At 39.6% G+C, this 13,678-nt stretch overlaps 1 protein-coding gene and 1 long non-coding RNA gene across 5 annotated transcripts in view; one reads left to right on the plus strand and one right to left on the minus strand.

Annotated features, from left to right (window-relative positions):
* The window catches only part of LOC121681596 (two pore calcium channel protein 2-like), a 225,836-nt gene that overhangs the window by 13,086 nt on the left and 199,072 nt on the right, over positions 1–13,678 (plus strand). The gene's annotated exons all lie outside the window — the stretch shown is intronic.
* LOC121681610 lies at positions 5,670–12,953 on the minus strand. The gene is made up of 3 exons (XR_006022212.1): positions 12,943–12,953; positions 12,474–12,476; positions 5,670–5,754 (listed from the first exon to the last, which is right to left on the minus strand). It is a non-coding gene; the product is annotated as an uncharacterized LOC121681610 (long non-coding RNA).

The raw sequence follows: 13,678 nt of genomic DNA on the forward strand, positions 1-13,678 counted from the left end.
TTCAGTATAGCCGTTCGTCTATGTACGCTAAACACACCTAAAGTGTTTCTAGCTAAAGAGCGCAATTTTCATCTCATCTGACAATAGACCACACTTCCAGACAAAGTCACTGTACCATTCAGTAACTCCTGCCATTTACATTGGTAATTAAATGACTGGACAGGCCTTTACCTGGCATGCCCTCTAAATAATCTATTAGCAGTGAGGTCACTTTTGAAGATTTTTTGGGGGACTTGGTGACCCCAAGATGATACCTTTTTCTTGCGTGGGGGCGAGATAACCATGGGTCTTTGTCCAAGCATGTTTGTCACATTTCCAGTTGATTACAACCTGTTAATCATTGTTTTACCTGTAAATATAGGCATTTCAACAAAGTACCTAGTTTTTATAGACATCCCCTGACTTACAAATGTCAACATGCTTTGTTGTATTCTCTTGTCTTTCCAATGTTGAAAAATGACTAGAGGATTTAGCCTCTGTGTCACTATATATTTTCATACCTTAGTGAAAAAGAAAGTCATGAACTACTTCTGAAAGCTCAAAGACACTCTGATTAACTTAAATAAGTTGAAATTAGATAGGAAAATGCTTCTGTTTTTTGTGTATAAGATTTTTCTAGGGGTGCCAATATTTGTGAGCAACGTGTTTTTTTTTTAAAAATATTTATTTCTTTATGACATTTTCCTTTTTCTCAGAATACTCCATTCAAGGGTGGATTTTTCCTCATTGTTTTCATTGTGAGACTACATAAACCACCAACGGATTATTTTTTATACCTGTTTTTAGTGAACTTTACCAAAAGTGCCAATAATTCCCGAGGGTACTGAATATATTATATTGTTTTTGTATTTGTATGTCGCTTTGGACAAAAGTGTCTGCCAAATCCCATAACCATAATCATTTACACTCTAGCAACCATTTTAGTCACCCTAGGAACACCATAGCAACCATCGTAATAACCCTAGAAACGCCCTAGCAACCATCTAAATTACACTAGCAACAACCTCAGTGTTTCCGACAGAATTGAATTCTATTTGTGGTGGTAGGTTTGCAGAATTAACTTGAATGCAACAGTTTTTAACAAATTAGTGCAGCACGGTTATGATTCTAACCAGATTTAAGCACAATTTAGTACAACCAGGAAAATCATTGTGTGGTGGTCAATGTTGATATTGTGGTGGGCCGCCACAAATAAGTCAATGAATGGGAAACACTGAACCTACTGTAGCAACCACTTCAATAATAATGTTACACTAGCAACCAACATAGTAACTAACATGATTACCCTAACAATCAGCATAACAACCTTGTTATTTTATATAGCAACCACAGGGCTCGAAATCTTTTTTTCTCAGTGTCCCGCAGCTGTCCCGAATTCTACTTGGCACTGTCCCCGACTTAACCACCAGTGTCCCAAATTCAAGTTCTTGTTTTTTCCCATTGTACGTAATAAACAGCATAATAATCAGCAACTTGCACCACTTAATTAACTCATTCTGGTCCACCATTCTGGTCTGAACACTTAATTTATTAAACACCATTTTATTAACATTAATCATCTGCTGTTTCACACAACACTGATTTTCAGAGGTTGCGCTTTCGACTCTTTTTTGAGGTTGCACTAGACGTTCTCATTGTCCGTCGCTTTGACGGACAGGTTTGTAAAACATTCCGTCAATAGTCTATTTTCACGTGTCTTTAATTTCAATGTCAGTTTGGTATGATGTCATGGCCACAGATCTAAGTGAAAACAACAAGTAGGGTGGGAAATTACCACAAAGCTGGCTAATTTCTGTCTAACTTTAGGCTACTGAAGTGAAGCTGTCAGATAGGCTACTCTCCGGTATTCGTTTATTTTCTCAATAGCCTAGCCTATAACTTAGAACTGCCACAATGAAATGTCAAATGCTAACTTAAATAACTGTTTTCACTATGAAACTATCGTTTTGTCAAATCGCAGTTGCAGTAGGCCTAGGCTATTTAGCTCAGCATGGTATTGGTGACGTTTCGTCTGTCACTGACAGAAAACACGCAGCGTTTTAGTCAGAGGACTGTCATCTCGTTTTTTTTATAACACCAGTGTAACCTCAGGCCTACACTATCAGTCAAAAATGTTTGCAATGTCGTGAAAACAAATGGCATTTCCTAGCCTACCTGCCTGCTAGTTAGGTCTGTTAACCTCTATATCGGAAAGTGATAGTTAAGTTAATAGGCCTACCGCCCGTGCCCTATGTTTGTGTCAGCATATGTGTCATTTAATATTTATTTTATACAAAACCAAGATGGCGGATTCCTAAGGAAACGCAAGCACCCATCCCATTTGGATATCTTATATTGTATTTATACCAAAAATGACATTGTAGCCTACAGTGATTCGAAGAGCAGTAAACAGTGTTGGGCTGCGTGTATAAAACCGCTTCTTATAGATCAGCTGGCTAACGCTGCTTTTCCCAGCTGCCCGGTCAAACGCCAGGTCAAATTACGCCAGGTCAAATTTTGTATAATTTTATTCAAACAAGAAAGATACGTTTAGATTCCCATGTGAACAGGTTAGGAAAAAAATACCTATTTTGAAATTTGCTTTGCCATTTTTCTACTGTCCCAGAGTGGTCCCAGACATCATTCTATTGTGTCCCGGAGGCATTTTTTATGCATTTTCAGCTAACATGGGCTTACTAAATATAGGCACACTCACTACTAAAATCTTTGCAATCAGTGATTTTATCAGTGAAAAAAAAATTGGAACTTCTGTTTCTTGTTGAAACCTGGCTAACTTCAGACAGCAAAGCTGTGAAACCTGTCCCCAAATTATAATTTCTTCCACTCAACTAGACAGGGTAAACAAGGGGATGGAATTGCCACCATTCTCTAAAACAAATATAGTTGCACTAGAGTCAATTTTGGCGATTTCGCTTCGTTCCAGTATATTGCCCTCACTCTAAAGGCTGACCCAGCTATACTCCTATTGATGTTATACCGCCCTCCTAAACTATGGACTGGCTTCTTGGACTGGCTTTTCTGAACTTATGTCGCTCATCATCACTAGCTATGATTGGATAATTGTAAATGGCGACTTTAAAGGGACACCAGGCAACATTTTTGTGTTAATTAATCATCTTTGTAAGTCGGTATATGGTTAAATGACTCATTACAGGGTGAATAAAGACTCTCACCCGTCCCTACTGCGTGCAAGTTCGGTGTATCCTACCCGCGACCTTCAGTCTCACAAAGTCTCATCGTGAGAAACAGGATCAGTTTACATCCTGCATCCCCAGCACAGAGGCTAACGAAACCCGGCTAGCGATTGTTGCAAACGTGTGTACAGTATAATGGCAGAGCCGGCGAAGAAGCAGCGAAAACCCTTGACGGAAGATGCAAAGAAAAGGAAAAAGGTACTGAACTCGGTGTCCTGCTTGACAGAGTTGCACCCTTAAAGACTAAAAAAGGCCCTGTAGCAAACTGACTGGATGAATGAAAATATCCATAACCTAAAAAGATCCTGTAGAAAAGCTGAGAGAACATGGAGAAAAACGTTTCACTGTGCCATTCTAAAAGAAAAAATAGCTAATTATAATAGAGCTATTCGGAATTAGAGAAGGATCCGCTTCTCTAAGGTAATTGCTGAAAATAGTGAAAACTCTAGGATGTTGTTCTTCACCATTGATAGGCTACTGCATCAAACACCTTTTGACACACTCAGTCAGGCATCTTCTCTAAGATGCGAAGAATTTGCAGACTTCTTCAGAAACAAAGTAGTTTCTATAAGGGAGGCTATTGGTAACATAGGTAATTAAGATTCTTTAGCACTATTACTCAATCTGAGCTTAGCAAAATTAAAACTCAGACAGGCTCCTCAACATGTGCTTTAGATCCAATCCCTACTAGATTTCATTTTCAAGAAAATAAATACATAATTAGAAACAGGTATATTTCCGACTGCTTTTAAAACCGCTGTTGTGAAATATTTACTTAAAAGCAGGGCTTGAAAACGAAATTATTTTTCAAACGTTCCGTTCCGAACGGTTCAGGTAGGCCTATGTTTAACGTTTTCGTTCTTGCATGCGTTCCGCCACCAACATATCGGTCCTGAACCGGTTCGGAACGCAAAATATCGTTCGTTCTTAAAGTTCCGGCAGTGTTTGGCGGGCCTATCAAGTCTATTTTTGCGAACTTTACCTTAGAATAGACGTACTCATTATTTCCCCTTGATTTAGCCTATACCGTAGCTATGCCCAAAAATAATAAATCACAGGCGGCATCCAAAAACATTCAGATGGGCTATCCATCCCATAGCCTACAGACTTACTGTAAGCCTAACCTATGCCTATAAATAATTTCTTATCAAAAATATTTCTGGATACGTGCTAAACTCCTTACCTGGTTTTATCCATATGGATTTCTTCAAAGGCTTGCGCTATAATTTCCAACCTGTCTGTTGCTGACAAGGCCTATCTCAAATTTTCCGTTTAACTCTTCTACATAGAATAGGCTATAATTGCGCAAACATTTCAAATCCCGACTTTAAAACGACAAGGCGTGGACAGGCAAAATAGGCTATTACGCATAGGCTACAAACAATTTCCAAATAAGTTTCAGTAGCCTACGCTACGAGCTGGCCTAAGATCCGAAGTGGCAGACGGATAGGTAGGCCTAGTTGGCTCACATTAACAGTGTAGATGCGGGCTTGTTTTTCGCACAACCGGAAATAGTCTCCCTGACATAGGATATGCTTTTGTGAAATTTTATAAAATATATAGAGAACGAAAAAAAAACGTTATTAACCGGTTTTGTGGATTTCAGAATAACGTTTCTGTTCCGGAACAGTTGAAGACCATTTTGTTTTCGTTTCCGTTTCTGCTCCTCGTAAAATTCCGTAAAATTCCGTTCGTTTTCGGTTTTCGTTTTCGTTCCTTGAACCGGTTCGGAGCCCTGCTTAAAAGTCAAATCTTGACCTTACTATCCTGAGTAACTACATGCCTATATCATACAGTACCTTCCTTTCCTGAGCAAAGTACTTGAAAAAGTTGTTTTCTAATCAGCTAAATACCTTCCTCAACGAAAACAGTATCCTTGAAAAATTCCAATGTGGTTTTAGATCAAATCACAGCATAGAAACGGCCTCACGGGTCTCTCTGATAATGTTCTAAACTGGTTTCAAACCTACATTACTGGCAGAGATTGTTATGTTAGTATGTGTCTTTAAAACATGACTTGCCTTTTGGTGTGGCCTTGTTCCCCTGCTCTTTTCCCTATATATGCTTTCATTAGTAAACAGCATAATGTAAACTCCCACACCTATGCAGATGATACCCAATTGTATATTTCTGTGGAGCCAACTAACCCAGATGGCCTTTGCTCACTTATCACATGTTGAGCCGCCATTAATCAGTGGATGAGCAATTAAAAAAAAAAAAAAAACTAAATGATGACAAACAGGGGTACTTTTGGTTAGACCAAAACCAAAGCCAGTCATTGTTCTTAGTAATCTTGGGAACCCGGCACACCAGGACAAACCAAAAGTAACAAGCCTAGGTGTCATCTTAGATGCGGAATTAAGCTTCAAGCCCCATATCTGTAAAGTTACTCAGATAGCCTATTTCCACCTGAGAAACATTGCCAAAGTGTGGCCCTTTTTAACTCAAGATGCAGAAAAACTAATCCATGCCATTAGCAGGTTAGACTACAGCAATGCACTTTTTACTGGTCTCCCCAAAAAACATATAAAGAAATTGGAACTCATACAGAACTCTGCTGCTAGACTTTTAACTAAGACCAAGAAAAGTGAACACATCACCCCTGTGTTAGCTGAACTGCACTGGCTCCCTGTTTCCTATATAATTGATTTTAAGATTATGTTAATTACTTAAAAAGCTCTGAATGGCATAGCACCTTCATATATCTCTGAGCTTTTAATATCTTATCAACCACAAAGGAAACTTAGATATTCTGATGCTAATGTATTAATTGTATCCAAAGTGTATCCAAAAAAATCTGCTTTTATTCATTATGCCCCAAAGCTCTGGAACACCCTGCCTCTGTACATCAAACAGGCAAGTTCAGTGAATATCTTTAAAAAAAGACCTGAAAACATAGTTTTAGTTAACTCATCTTATCACAGTGTAGACTACTTTTTCAGATTATTCTACATTTGACTGCTGTCATTAGAGCTGCAGCCAGCCAGAAGCAGATGGGCTCAGGGCTCGAAATTAACGATGTCCCGACGTCCCGGGGACCATAAAAAATGCTTCCGGGACACAATAGAATGATGTCTGGGACAACTCTGGGACAGTAGACAAAATGGCAAAGCAAATTTCAAAATAGGTACTTTTTCCCTAAACTGTTCACATGGGAATCTAAACGTATCTTTCTTGTCTGAATAAAATACAGAATCTGGCCTATACAAAATTTGACCTGGCGTGACGGGCAGCTGGCAAAAGCAGCGTTAGCCAGCTGATCTGTAAAGAAATCTGTAAAGCGGTTTTGTACACGCAGCCTTACAACACTGTTTAGGCTACTGCTCTTCAAATCACTGTAGGCTACAATGTTATTTTTGGTACAAATATAGTAAGATACCCAAATGGGCTGGGTGCTTGCGTTTCCTTAGGAATCTGCCGTATTGGTTAAATGAATATTGTGACTTACAGGCCGACACAAAAATAGGGCAAGGGCGGTAGGCCTAATGGGTCACTTTCCGATATAGAGGTTAACTTACCTAACTAGCAGGCAGGTAAATGGCATTTGTTTTCATGACATTGTGAACATTTTTGACTGATAGTGTAGGCCTAAGGTTACACTGGTGTTCTAAAAAAAACGAGATGACAGTCCTCTCTGATTAAAACGGTACGTGTTTTCTGTCATTGACAGACAAACGTCACCAATATCATGCTGAGCTAAATAGCCTACTGCAACTGCGATTTGACAAAACGATAGTGTTGCAAGGTAGCCTATAACAATGAAAACAGTTATTTAAGTTAGCATTTGACATTTCGCTGTGGCAGTTCTAAGGGGTGTCCAAACTGCGGCCATGCACTTTAATCCGGCCCGCCGAGCATTTATTAGTTTATCAAATTATTAAAATAGGCCGCTCGCTATTTTTTCCAGCAATAGACGACGTTGTGGTTAACTTTAGGGTACTGCAAACTGCTTTACACTCTTCTTAGAGAACGTTTACAATGTCAAAACAGCTTGTTACATCGAGATACATATTCTAACTACGTTTTGCTAATTCATTTAATTGGGAACGCATTTGAGGGTGACAGCGTGGCAGGAGAGTAGGCTAGCCTATCTGACAGCTTTGTGGTAATTTCCCACGCTAGGCTACTTATTGTTTTCACTGAGATCTGTGGCCATGACATCATACCAAACTGACATTGAAATTAAAGACACGTGGAAATAGATTATTGACGGAATGTTAACCCTGTCCGTCAAAACGATAGACAATGAATGTTTAGTGCAACCTCAAAAAAGAGCCAAAAGCGCAATCTCTGAAAATGAGTGTTGTGTGAAACAGCAGATGATTAATGAAATGGTGTTTAATAAATTGTTCAGAACTGACATGGTGGACCAGAACGAGTTAATTAAGTGATGCAAGTTACTGATTATTATGCTGTTTATTAAAAACAAGAACTTGAATTTGGGACACTGGTGTTTAAGTCCGGGACAGTGGCAAGTAGAATTCGGGACAGCTGCGGGACACTGAGAAAAAAAGTTAATTTCGAGCCCTGGATGGGCTCCCCCTATTAAGTATATATACTCTTTTGATCCCGTGAGGGAAATTTGGTCTCTGCATTTATCCCAGTCCGTGAATTAGTAAAACACACACAGCACACAGTGTACACACAGTGAGGTGAAGCACACACTAATCCCGGCACAGTGAGCTGCCTGCATCAACAGCGGTGCTCGGGGAGCAGTGAGGGGTTAGGTGCCTTGCTCAAGGGCACCTCAGCCGTGCCTACTGGTCGGGGTTCGAACCGGCAACCCTCCGGTTACAGGTCTGATGTCCTAACCAGTAGGCCACGGCTGCCCCCGTCAGGTTCTGCTCAAGGTTTCTTCCTGGAATATGGGAGTTTTTCCTTGCCACAGTTGCCATATGGCATGCATGGAGGGGGTTAAGGGTTAAGGCTGCCAGTCTTCCAGTCGTTGTGTTCCTTAAACGTCTGTAAAGTCATATAATCACAACACATACTAAGAACATACTAAGGCAAACCGCTTAGAGTCCACATCAACGGGGCCTAAGCATTTGTTAGCCTAAGCATTTGTTAGCAAAGCATATGGATACATACTGCTAAGTATTTCTGATATGTTGCTGATTGGATCATAAACGGCCACAGCAACGAAGAGGGAATGACTGATTGTTCTCTATTATTGTGTTACATGTTCTTATCTATATTTTTGATATGTTGCTGATTGGATCATAAACAGCCACAGCAATGAAGAGGAATGACTGATAATGACTGACACTTTTTTTTTATTATTGTATCTAAAGTTCTTTGAGCTGCATTCTGTGTATGAAAGGTGCTATACAAATTAAGTTTATTATTATTATTATTATTATTATTATTATCTTAATTACACTAGCAACAACCTAGCAACCACCACTATGATGTCAACCTAGCAACCTCTTTAGCAACCAACATGATTAGCCTAGCAACCACCATAGCAACCACATTATTTAGCATAGCAAAATGCTAAAGGTATAGCAAAGGTATAGCATAGGTAATTGCTAGGGCACATTGCTATGTGCCCTAGCAATTACCCTTAATTACCCTAGCAACGCCCTAGAAACTATCTTAATTACCCTAGCAACAACTTAGCAACCATCTTCATTAACTTAGCAACAACCTAGCAACCACCACTATAATGTCAACCTAGCAACCAACAAAGCAACCAACATGATTCCCTTAAATCCAGCATAGCAACCACATTATTTAGCATAGCAACCACCATATGTACTCTAACAACGCCCTAAGGAGCATCTTAATTACGCTAGCAACAAACTTAGTGCTAGGGTGTATACTGGTTCACACCGAATACCGGTGTATATTTTCGTTATGGTATGAATTTTTAATATACCCCCATACCGGTGTATTTGATTACACAACGTTCGGAACGCTGCACTGCGCGACAGTGTTGTGCTTCTAAACACGCATGGTGCAACTGCCAGGCATGGTGAGGGTTAACAGTGGTGCTCTGGGGCCGGTTGCACAAAACACCTTATGTTTTTCCCCTTAAGTATGACCGTTAAGGCTTCTCCTTAGGTAAGGGAAGTTCATGGTAGGCTAACAAGACATCCACATAAATTCTGTTAACATTAGTCTACCACTAACGTTATGTTACACACTACACACAATACGGCATGTTTCTGATATATTAGTGGAGTTAGTAAGCATATTAGTGGAGATATTTATATTTCCTATTAGATTTACTTGAATACTGTGTCATATACCTGGGCTTGAGCAAAAGTATAATTATTGTAAGTTACACTACTTTTTATATTGGTTTTATAAAAGATGTTTGTGAAATTTGCACAGGAAAAGTTCTAGCCTGGGTGTTCCCATGCTGCCTTGCGCGCGATTTGATTCACGCTGCTAAGGCAGCCTGGAGACCATGGAGCAAATTTTCGCCTGAGATAGGGAACCAATCACAGAACAGGGGGGAAAGCAAGACGATGATGAGCTATGCACAGACGCATTTGATAGACATCCGTGGCACCCAATAAACGGATCTGGGCATTTTTTTCTAATACGAGAAAATGAACGTTTGGTTCCCAGACCACGTCTCATTGAGAAGTGGTGGCGCTAGCCAGGCTAGAAAAGTTCTGTATTTTGACTGCAATTGTCTGCATTCTGATGCCTCGCTTCATTAGAATCATGAGTGGCTCTTCTTTGTAAACAGCATCAATTTGTACTTTTAATTTAATTTGATCAACTAAATGTATGATCTTTACTAGATCGAGAAAGTGTGACCTTGATGCCTATAATTGTTGTTCCCTAAATGGGACACAAATTGAGCAAGTTTCTCAATACAAATACAGTATCTGGGCATTTGGCTAGATAACAAACTATTAGAACACATAGAACACATGTGTTTGATCTCACAAAAAAGGTAAACATTAAATTAGGTGCACTGTACAGGATCAGGTCTTGCTTCTCTTTAGACAGCAGAATGACTATTATTCAAGCAACTATAATGTCAGTCCTAGACTATGGTGACATTGTGTATATGCATGCAACCCCTTTCACTCTGAAATCACTTGATACAGTATACCACAGTTCGCTACATTTTATAACTGGGTTTAGAACTCTAGAATCACTGTAAACTGTACCAAAATGTAGGATGGTCTTCCCTTTATGATAGGAGGGAAAGGCACTGCCTTCTTTTAGTTTATAAGGCATTACTGGGAAAGTTATCTTTCTGTTCTCTTCTAAACATGAAATCAATCTGCCACAATACACGCTCACGGGGTTTTATAGTCATAGTCACATTTATTTATATAGCACAATTTAAAACAACCTGTGGTTGACCAAAGTGCTCAAAAAAAATAAAAACAGATACATAAATAGATAATAGAAGACAAAATGAATCAAGACACACAAAAAAAGCACAACAGGAAAATAAAACTAAAATAATATGTTCATATATATAGCCTATATAATTACATTCCACAATTCATTTAAAAGCCATTAATAGCATATGTTCTTTTAACTTGGCTTTAAAAGCACCAATAGTTGGTGTAGATCTAATGTGAAAAGGGAGGTTGTTCCACAACTTGGGCCCAGCTACTGAAAAAGCACGGTCACCTAGTTTATCTGATGACCTCAGAGTTCTGGGAGGGCAGTGAAAGTGTACAAGCTCACTTAGGTATTGGGGAGCTTGTCCATTTAAAGAAGCCCTATGCAACAATTTTAGCAAAAATGACCTTAATTATGCAGGTTGAGAGTCGTTCTGATGGTTCTACAACACTTTTTGGGTCGTTTGGTGGGTCCTTCGTCTCCCCCTAGTGCTTCTCCGCTGAAAAAACGAATATGCAACTTTCTGGTCACGGTCCGAACAAATCCGGATGTAACTCAGAGGAAGTATCTAATCGCGCCTCGAAAATGTAGTCAGATTGTAGTTTCTAAGAAGACTACAAAAAGGACTCCAACTTGGCTTTGTTGCTGTTGAAATTGTAAGTAGCGTACCCTTGGGTGAACTTCGTTTTTGTAATGTGGTTTGATAGTCTCTTGAACAATGTGTTTGCTCGACCGTTTTATTGTGAGCCCTGTATGTGTTTAGCTTGGTTTCTTGATGGCTAGCTCGCTAGCTAGTGGGGGTTTAGTGTAGCAGTCACTGGCTACCGAAGCTGCAGGGGGAGCTATGTCGTGAAAAATGCGAGCCCAAATCAGGCGAAAACCCAGAAACAGCGAAGGAATAACCAGACCTGCATAGGGATTCTTTAAAGCTTTAAAGACAAAAAGAAGAATTTTGTAATCTACTCTAAATTTCACTGGTAACCATTGCAGAGATTTCAAAACTGGAAAAATATGTTGTGTCTTTTTAGACTTGGTGAGCAACACTAAGCTATTTATGGTTACTAAGTCTCTGGCCCTCTCTTAAAACCAGGCATAGTGAGCTGGCCCTCAGGAAGAAAAAGTTTGGGGACCACTGAGTTAAACAGTTGGGTAGTTTAAATTGTTAAATTATTTAATAGGGAATTATTGTAGTAAGGACTTTTATTTTTAAACAGTTTAGGCAGAGAAAACATTTGGCGGGAGTCATAGTTGATGACAACTGACAGTTGCAATGGCTGAACAGTTTAATAGTTGAGTAGTTTAAATAGCTAAATTGTTTGAATTAATAGATGTGCATACAGTAGGTAGATAGTTTAATGGATGTTGATAGACAGATAGTTTAAGTAAAGTATACTTTATTGTCCCCAAGGGGAAATTTGTCTTGGGCTTCACGATCACTGCATACACAGCTCATACATAGGCAATTAAAAAACAACAGTTACACATACAGCCCCACACCACCACAGTTACAACAAAAGACAACTCAGTCAGAGCTGCACACTGGATAGCATATAGGTAGCCAGCTACCTATCATCTTTATGGCAGTTGGAATAAAGGAGTTTTTGTATTTATTTAATCTGCAGTTTAGTACTCTAAAGCGTCTACCTGAGGGTAGGAGGGCAAACTCCTCGTACAGGATGTGTGTGGGGTCTTCTACAATTTTCAGCGCCTCCCCGAGGACTGACTTTTCATCGAGTGCCTGCATGTAGCCCTGGTCTGGATGACCTACAATTTTCAGTGCAGTTTTGACCAGACGCCCCAACTTGGACTGAACTGTCAGATTGCCATACCAGGTCTGCATGCCATACTGTATCACACTCTCTAAGATCATCTGGAAAAATAAAAACAAGAGCCCACTACTGACACCATACAGCCTCAATCTTCTCAGAAAATACATCCTCTGCTGGAGCTTAGAACAGAGACTTTCTATATGGACATGCCATGTGAGTGAGCAGTCCATAAAAACACCAAGGTATTTATATGAAGAGACCTGACGTATGGTAGTGTTATGGATGCACACTGGACTTGATTTAGAAACTGCACTAGGGTCAAAGATAATTTCCTCAGTCTTCTTTAAATTTCACAACTAGATGGTGAGCATCACACCAATCTACAAACTGCTTGATTTCTGAATGGTAAGATGCTGTGTCTTGATCCCTATATATTAGGCTCAAGATGGCAGTGTCATCTGAAAATTTAACAATGTAGTTGTGTGGGTGTTTACTCACACAATCATTTGTGTAGATGGTAAAGAGGACTGGGGAACTCACACACCCCTGGGGGGCCCCTGTGCTTATAGGCTTTAGTTGTGAGACTTCTTTATGGACTCTTACATACTGCACCCTATTTGTTAATAATGAGTAGTACCATTTAATAATGAAGGGGCTAACACCCATTTTCTTTAGAGTTTCTAGAAGTAAAAGGGCTGTATTGTATTAAACGCTGAACAAAAATTGATAAAAAGAAGACGTGCATAGGCCTTTGTGTCCTCAAGATGTTTAAGGACCAGGTGGGTGATGCTGCTTATAGCATCACCTGTGCTTCTGTGGCATTTGTAGGCAGACTGCCAGGGGTCGAGTTTTTGGCCTAGCTGAGTTTTTAAAAGACAAACCATATATTTCTCAAACATTTCCTAACTATTGAAGTCAAACCTATTGGTCTAAAATCATTATTTTCTGCAGGACAGGGCTTTTTAGGGACTAGGGTGATGGCTGTTTTTTTCTAGAGGGCTGGAACAGTATGGGAATCTAATGACCACTGAAAAATAAGACACCAGGCTGGGACAAGCTCCTCCGCACATGTTTTTAAGAGGTGGGCAGAGATCCCATCTGGCCCCATAGCCTTCCGTATGCAAACCTGCTGGAATAATGACTGTACCTTCAACCAGTCTACTTCATGTATGATATCACCACCTAGTGAGTCTAAAACTGACATGCATTTATCAGAAAAATCCTGGCTTTCAAATCTAAGAAAGAAGTCATTTAGTTCATTAGCCCTCTGATGATCATCAGGGGTAACTATATCCACTTTACTTGGTATCATATTTGCAATTGACTTCATTGATTCCCAGAGTTTTTTAGAGTCCATGTTTGAAAGGTGACTCTCCATTTGGTCCCTTTGACGACTTC

This window comes from Alosa sapidissima, chromosome 14 (assembly GCF_018492685.1).
Source record: "Alosa sapidissima isolate fAloSap1 chromosome 14, fAloSap1.pri, whole genome shotgun sequence".
Lineage (NCBI taxonomy): Eukaryota > Metazoa > Chordata > Actinopteri > Clupeiformes > Clupeidae > Alosa > Alosa sapidissima.